Source organism: Herpailurus yagouaroundi, unplaced genomic scaffold (genome assembly GCF_014898765.1).
Source record: "Herpailurus yagouaroundi ecotype Mexico unplaced genomic scaffold, PumYag 197, whole genome shotgun sequence".
Classification (NCBI taxonomy): Eukaryota; Metazoa; Chordata; class Mammalia; order Carnivora; family Felidae; genus Herpailurus; species Herpailurus yagouaroundi.
Window position 1 is genome coordinate 468,748 of NW_024412428.1, and position 8,554 is coordinate 477,301.

The window sequence follows — 8,554 nt, forward strand, 5'->3', positions numbered from 1 at the left end:
TTTTTTTTAAACCACCTGCCCCCCCCCGCCCCCCCCCCCCCCCCCCCCCCCCCGCCTTTCTTATCTTTTCTGAAAGAATTTGTGAGAATTGGTATTATTCCTTTCTTAAGTGTTTGACAGAATCCAGTGAAGCTATGTGGGCCTGGTTTTTTTTGGTTTTTTTTGTTTGTTTGTTTTTTGTGTGGGGTTTGAGGTAGTTTAAATTACTAAGTCAATTCATTTAATTTTTATACGGTTATTTAAGTTCACTCTTTATTTTGAGTTCATTTTAGCAGTTTTGTCTTTAAAGAAATTTGTGCACTTGATCAAAGTTGTCACATATTTGTTAGCATGGGTTGATGTTGATAGGTAGATAGCAGCTTAAAAATGTAATGGTTTATAATGATAAAAAACATAGCCCTTAGTTTATACATTGTGAAAAACAAATGGCTAGTGGGATTGGGCCTAATGGGGCTAGGGTTCTGGTTTGCCTGTATTTGCTGATCTAGCTAAAAGTTTATCAGTTTTCTTTTATTGATTTATTCGGAGAGCCAGCTTTTGGTTTCATTGATTTTTCTCTGTTTTTCTGTTTTCTCTTTTTTGGAGTCTCTGACCTCCATTTGTTTCCTTAATTTGTTTTCTTTTTTCCAACTTAAGATCATTGATCTTAGACCTTTTTTCTTTTCTAGTAAAGCATTTAAATTAAGGTGTACATTTTCTTCTATCAACTAGTTTACTTACGTTCCATAAATTTTTAAAAATATTTTCATTTTCCTTAAGTAAAGAGTATTGGCTGGCTACCCTATAACTCTATTATAGGAAGTTGAATCTCTGGATTGCTTTTTACTGAGTGGGTTATTTAAATATTAGAACTCCAAATACTATTAGACGTTTGAGATCTAAATGGATTGCATAAGAAGGAATTATAAATTATGTCTTTAAGTTGGTCTTCTTTTCTAATTTTTTTTTGTGGTAAAATACACGTAACATATAACTTACCCATTTTAACTGTTTTTAATGTACAAGTCAGGGGCACCTGGGTGGCGCAGTCGGTTAAGCGTCCGACTTCAGCCAGGTCACGATCTCGCGGTCCGGGAGTTCGAGCCCCGCGTCGGGCTCTGGGCTGATGGCTCAGAGCCTGGAGCCTGTTTCCGATTCTGTGTCTCCCTCTCTCTCTGCCCCTCCCCCGTTCATGCTCTGTCTCTCTCTGTCCCAAAAATAAATAAAACATTGAAAAAAAAATTAAAAAAAAAATGTACAAGTCAGGGATATTAAGTACATTTGTAATCCTGTGCAAACATGACCACCATCCATCCCCATATAGCATAACTGAAACTCTGTACCCATTAAACAGTAACTCATTCTCTCCTCATTCCACCCTTGGCAGCCATCATTCTGTTTTCTGTCTCCATAAGTTTGACTACTTACGGTATCTTGTATAAGTGAAATCGTACAATATTACTCTTTTTGTGACTGGCTTTTTGCACTAAGCATAATATCTTCAAACCTTATCCATATCGTAGCATATGTCTGAATTTCCTCCCTTTTTAAACAGGGTCTTTACATTTGACTAAAACTGTTTCCTCAGAAATTTTTTTTGCTACTGAGCTATACACTTTAGAATGGTTAAGATAGTAAATTTTTCTTTTCTTTTTTTGTTTTTATACCATAATTGAAAGAAGTTTTTTTTACTATTCTCATCATTGGACATATTTTCACAGACTTGATTTAATTTTGTAAAAGGCTGTATGGTATTTATAAGCAGCTTTAAAAATAATCTTAAACCTCAGTGTAAAGATAAGCTATCTAAAATATACTTTACAGAAATCATTGCTGTTTAATGTTACTTCAAGGATGTGTACAGAAATAGAAGCTATTTTTGGAAGAGTGCATATTTTTCTGTTGCATTTATTGATTTTGTTTGCATCTGGGAATAAAATAATGTCGAAGAAGTAGGACTTTTTTTATATTTGTTTATTGAAGGAATAACATCTTTAGTTGTGAGGACCAGGTGTTGTGAATGTAGGTAGTAAATAGGTAGCCATTTCTGTACTGCATATTGAGAAATTAGGTATAATTATGGATATTTAATTAGTACTGTGTGAAGGGGGTGCACAGCATTTTTTTCCTAGCTCACGAACAGAATAGCTGATTTTCCCCCCTGATTTTATAAGGATAACGGTTATTGTTAAAAAAGAAAATTATGTGAACTCCTACAATCATGATCATTCTTTCCTCTCATCCACTCTTACCTTACACATGTGAACACACGCCCTGCACACCAAATGCATTGTCAGTGGAATTGTGGATACCGTTTTCCTGAACCTTCCCCACTTCATCATGGTTAGCTAAATGTGTATGCTTCTCTGTATTTTTTTATGAACACGGCAAAAGATATAATAGTTTGTCAGCTAAGAACATGGAGCCATATTAAACTTTTGTACTATAGTTTCCTTCCTTCTGTTTCTCAGCACATTGTGGCAGTCCCTCTAAGTCAGCTGGAACAGACTTAACTGTGTGTATTTCATACTACATTTAATTTAGTCATTTCAACAATGATGAGCATTCCCTTTGTTTCATAAAATTTTGCTATTATAGATAAACAGTGTACACCTTCTTTCCCCTCCTTTCCCAGATACTACATAATGATCCTAAAGATCTTTTTCAAAAGAAAAAAAAAATTTTTTTTTTATGTTTTATTTTTGAGAGTGAGAGACATAGTGTGAGTGGGGGAGGGGCAGAGAGAGAGGGAGACAGAGAATCTGAAGCAGGCTCCAGGCTCTGAGCCATCAGCACAGAGCCCGATGCGGGGCTTGAACCCACAAACTGTGAGATCATGACCTGAGCCAAAGTCCGATGCTTAACCAACGAGCCACCCAGGTGCCCCGATCCTAAAGATCTTAAAGATCTTATTTCTATGAGATTAGATTTCTGAAAGGGTATTATTAGACCATAAAAAAAGCATATGTTTTATTTTATTTTTTAAGTTTATTTACTTAGAACGTGCACATGCAAGCGGGGGAGGGGCAGAGAGAGAGAAGGGGAGAATCTCAAGCAGGCTCTGCTGTTAACTGCGGAGCGTGACACAGGGCTCGAACTCACGAAATTGTGACATCATGACCTGAGCCAAAGTCTGACACTTAACCGACTAGCCACCCAGGTGCCCCAAACATACTTTTTATTGTAAAAGCTATCATGATATTGCTTCCCAAAAGTGCTGAGGATCTTTTTAGTTGGCCATTTGAGTTAGCTTTTCTGTGAAGTTTTGCTTTGTTGGGTTGTTTGTCTCTCTCCATTTGTGAGAATTCTTTGTTTATTCTAGATAGTTATTCTCATTTTCCAAAAATTTTTCCAAAATTTCTTCTCTTGAAAAATGCTTTTTTCAAGAAGAGTTAGAACTCCATTTACTATATTAAAAACTAGAGTAAACTCACTTATTAACTTGAGCTTGTTAATTTGAGTTCTATTATATAGAACTTTTAAAAATTCTATTAAAATATGTATAACATTTTAAAATGTATTTAATCTTTGATTCAGAAGGGCCTTAAGAATTTGCCTTATTTTTCACAGCAGTGGTGTAATGCATTCAGAGTTTTGCTAACCTTCTTTCATTGGTTTCTTCAGGAGACATTAGTTAACTGTTTATTGTATGCTGAACACTGAACATTGGAGTAGATATTAGAGATTACTTTTTTTTTTTTTTTTACTATTTACTGATTTCCATGCACTGTACTGCTTGACATGTCATTTAGTCCTCTCAACAACCTTACTATTCTTGTCACCATTTTTTAATGATGAAGGAAAATTAAGTAGCTCACCTGAGTTTATATAGCTCATATATTTTGAATCTGGTAAGCAGTCTGACTTAAAAGCTGTAATATGTTCTGCCCAAGGATTTGGAACACATACAAAAATAATATTTAAACAGTGCTGTTCTCATGGTATGGTATGTTGGTGGCACAGAGGTGGGAATAATTGGTTCTATAAGGATGTAATCTGAGAAAATAGTGGGGAAGATCTTTAAATTGAACTTTGAAGTAAATATAGAAATTCTAGGCAGGAGGGATGAGGGAAGAACAATGGCATTTCAAGAACAGAGAAAAATCTATACAGGGCACAGTTTTCCAGGAACTGCTTGGCATGGCTGGAATGTAGAATATGAAGTGTAGAGAGCTTTGGGTGCAGGTAGGTAACAGTCATGCAGCAAAGGGCCTGTATTTATTGTTAAAATGTTTAGACATCTTTTATCCAGGTTGAAACAGGAAAAGGTTTTAAGCATTTTTTAAAGATCACACTTGATTTTTTTTTTTTTTTTTGCCTTGGAGGTAGGCAGCTGAGGGTTGGAATAATATTACTGAAACACAAATTATTGTGCAGAGCTGCTGATTTGTAGCTAAATTAATGGTGGGCTGTGTTTACATTGTTTTTAATGAAGCTTTATGCAAGTAGCATTTTATAAGACCATCAATTTTAGACACCTATAAGTACAATCTCTTAAATATATCTAATAACCCTTAAATGATGAGTGTCTTATATTCTCAACATACTATTTATAAATTGTTGTGCATATTGTTACATATAATAGGTTTTGCTTAGCTAGTTTTCTAAAAACATTGTCATTACATATGTATTAGTGACCATTCATGTCTAAACAAACATGTTACTGACTGAACATTTTCTAAAACATATGATTTTCAACTATGTTAGTAGACTTATATTCTACTTCTCAAATACCAGTGCCAGAATTTCTGCTTAAGTAGATAGATAGTTACCAATGTGCTGCTTTGCATTTTTAATCCAAAAGAGAACAGAGCCCTTGAAACTTAGCTCATCTGAAATAAGTGCTCTACATGTAAAATACACATAAGATTTCAAAGAATTTATATTTTAAAAATGTAAAACGTATTCTGTCTCCTTCTCTTTCTGCCCCTCCCCACTCGCATTATCTCTGTCTCTGTCAAAATAAATAAATAAACTTTAAAAATTAAAAAAAAAAAAAAAAAGATTTCTAAGAAGGGGCGCCTGGGTGGCTCAGTAAGTTAAGCATCTGACTCCTGGTTTTGGCTCAGGTCATGATCTCACGGTTTCATGGGTTTGAGCCCCACATTGAGCTCCTCTGTGCTGATGGTGCAGAGCCTATTTGGGATTCTCTGTCTCCTTCTCTCTCTGCCCTTCTCCCACTCACACTGTCTCTGTCTCAAAATAAATAAACCTAAAAAAAATATATAATAAATAAATAAAAATGTAAAATATCTGATTAAGTTTTGTATTGTATGTTTAAAGTAATGTTTTAGATATATTGGGTTAAATAAAATATTTAACTATAACTTCTAAAAAAATTTTAGAAGTTTTAGAAAATTTAAAATTATATGTGTAGATCACACTATATTTTGTTGTTCAATGATACTCTGTGCAGTGGTTCCAAAATTATCTCTGGATCTCTAGTTCTCTCAAATATTGTTCCAAAGCATTCTAAATGCAATGAGAAACCAGAACCCTTATAAAGGAATTTATATTTTGGAAAGAGAATACTTATTAATTTAAATAATTCTGTAATTATTTAGTAATTATTTTGTAGTAAAAATTTTTATTAAGGTTGCTACTCTTGGGGCACTTGGGTGGCTCAGTTGGTTAAGTGTCTGACTCTTGATTTCGGCTCAGGTCATGATCTCATGGTTCATGAGATCAAGCCATGTGTCAGGCTCAGTGCTGGCAGTGAGGAGCCTGCTTGGGATTCTCTCTCTCCCTCTTCTCTCTCTCTCTCTCTCTCTCTCTCTCTCTCTCTCTCTCTCTCAAAATAAATTAACTTAAAAAAAAAAAGAAAAAAAGATTGATACTCTTTAGACAAGCCTGACCCATCACCGTGTTTTTTCCAGGGTTACTTCCCAGGAGGTGTTGATGGCTTCTCCTTTGCTTCTGAAAAGCAAAAGTTACTGCGCTTTGGTGATGGGGCAGATTAGGTGTTCATAAGTTGTGTAGATTGGGCGTTTATAGATTGGGACTGCCTTAATGGAAAATAACAGCTATACCATAATATAGTGTTGCTTTGAATACTACAGCAATGACTAGTAAAGCTTATCGTCATTCCTTCTGTAACAATAAGAGCAGCAGGTCTTTCGATTTATCAGGGATTGCCAAAAAAAGCACATCTTTTAGGAGCTACTTGCAGTAAAGTGGAGTTGGAAGCATGGTAGTTTTTGGCTTGTTGTTAAGGTTCTGAATGTACATAGAAATTATTTCCCCCTTGGGGCGCGTGGGTGGCTCAATTAAGCATCCGACTTTAGCTCAGGTCGTGATCTCTCTGTGAATTGAAAGCCCCGTTTCAGGCTCTGTGCTGACAGCTCAGAGCCTGGAGCCTGCTTTGGATTCTGTCTCCCCCTCTCTCTCTGCCCCTCCCCCATTCGCACTCTCTCAAAAATGAATAAACATTAAAAAAAAAGTTATTTCCCCCTTACTGCTTGACTTATAGCTGAAAATTACTTCAGGATCATTTCTCTCATTATGATTGCTGCTTTAAATGGTAAGAACAAAAGAGAAAAATTGCTGTTCTGAACATGAGGATTTCACTTCTGCAGTTGTTTTGTATAATGGGCATCAACTTTACATTAAAAAACATTAAACAGATTGAATTGTGATATTGTATTTTAACCAATTAATGCTACAGTCATAACACTGAGAATTTCCAGATATTTTTATAGAATTTCTGCCCTCTGACTAACTCATCAGTAGGGAAGGGATCTGACACTGTCACTTCATTGATTGCCAGGCACTTGGTTTGTCATCCTATTCACAAGCTATCAGTTACGAATTTTTGTTCTGCCATTTTGAAATTATGCTGTCTCCCTTCTGACTAGCAGGACTAACATCATAATGATCAGTTCAGATGATGATACGCTAGTCTGATATTTGATTATTATATGGTGTTTTTTTTTTTTTCCATTCTTTTACTTTTCATTTATCTGTGTCTGCATATTTAAAGTTAGGTGTCTTGGAGCACCTGGCTAAGTTGGAAGAGCATGCAACTCTTGATCTTGGGGTTGTAAGTTCGAACCCCGTGCTGGGTATAGAGATTATTTTAAAGAAAATAAAACTTAAAAAAAGTAGGTTTCTTGTTAAGCAGCATATTGTTGGGTCTGGCTTTTTTTTTTTTTTTTTTTTTTTTTTTTAAGCCCAATTGACCAATCTTTGTCTTGGTATGTTTAGACCAACAAACCTTTTTTTCCCCTGTATATAAAGAACCAGATAGTAAATGTTTTATTTGTCTTTGCAGGCCACACTGATATATCATGCACCCATTCAGCTCTGCCATTGCAGTATGAAAACAGACTTTGGCAATATGCAGATGTCACTTGTGTCTGTGTTTCAAGGAAACTTTATTGACAAAAATAGGCACTGAACCAGTTTTGGCTCTCATTTGCCACCCTGGTTTAGATCTTTTATATTTAGTATAATCACGGCTGCCATTGGATGAGAATCTGCCATTGGTTGTTTTGTATTTGTTTTATCTGTTCATTATTGGTTTTTTTTTTTCTCTGCTTTCTTTTGAATTAGTTATTTTTCTGTGATTCTATTTTGTCTCTACTGTTGGTTTATTTTTTGCCTCTTAAGTAGTTTTGTTGTGGTTGCCCTAGGATTTATAATATGGGTCTTCAGTTCATTATCTACCCTCAGATATTATTGTACCACTTTATGTATCACGTATGAACCTTATAACAGTGTCCGTTTCCCATCGCCTGCCCCTTTGTGCTGTTGTTGCCATACATTTAACTTTTACATTATTTTATTCCAGATTCCACTGGAGATGGACTTTGCAAACTTTAGTTTTTAAATCATTCCTTAACAACTCTCATTGTTAAGATTTGTCATAGTAAGTTATTAGAGTCAAGTTTGTACTGACTCACAGGAGTTAGAGAGGAGCAGTAAGTAAAAAGCATTCCTTAACAATTGAGTGCTAGAAGAGACCCTCAGACCACTGCAGAATAACATTTCATCCAATTCAGAATTTTTCTTTAATAATTTATAATTTAATTACTCTTACTTGAAAATCTAATTTTGTTTTCTCCATGTTCTATATAATGAACATTGGAACCAGATATTCTGTTTTTATCTGACAGACTGAAGATTTCTGCTAGTTCTTACATTCTGGATTCTTGTATTTCAGCTTTGAGTTTTTTTTTTGTTTTTTTTTTTTTAATTTTTTTTTCAACCTTTATTTATTTTTGGGACAGAGAGAGACAGAGCATGAACGGGGGAGGGGCAGAGAGAGAGGGAGACACAGAATCGGAAACAGGCTCCAGGCTCTGAGCCATCAGCCCAGAGCCCGACGTGGGGCTCGAACTCACGGACCGCGAGATCGTGACCTGGCTGAAGTCGGACGCTTAACCGACTGCGCCACCCAGGCGCCCCATCAGCTTTGAGTTTTTTAAGCCAAAGAGTAATTGGTAACTTTGATTCTTTATGATTTCTAGGTATATAGATAAAGCCAGTAATCTCTCCTGTTGTATTATGTTAGTGTGCCTGGTTTTTTGGTTTTTGATTTTTGGTTGTTTTTTTTTTTTTTTTTTTTTTTTTTTTT

At 35.4% G+C, this 8,554-nt stretch overlaps 1 protein-coding gene across 2 annotated transcripts in view; it reads left to right on the top strand.

The window, feature by feature from the left end:
- Nucleotides 1-8,554, top strand: part of ZMYM2 (zinc finger MYM-type containing 2) — a 103,084-nt gene that overhangs the window by 90,462 nt on the left and 4,068 nt on the right. The gene's annotated exons all lie outside the window — the stretch shown is intronic.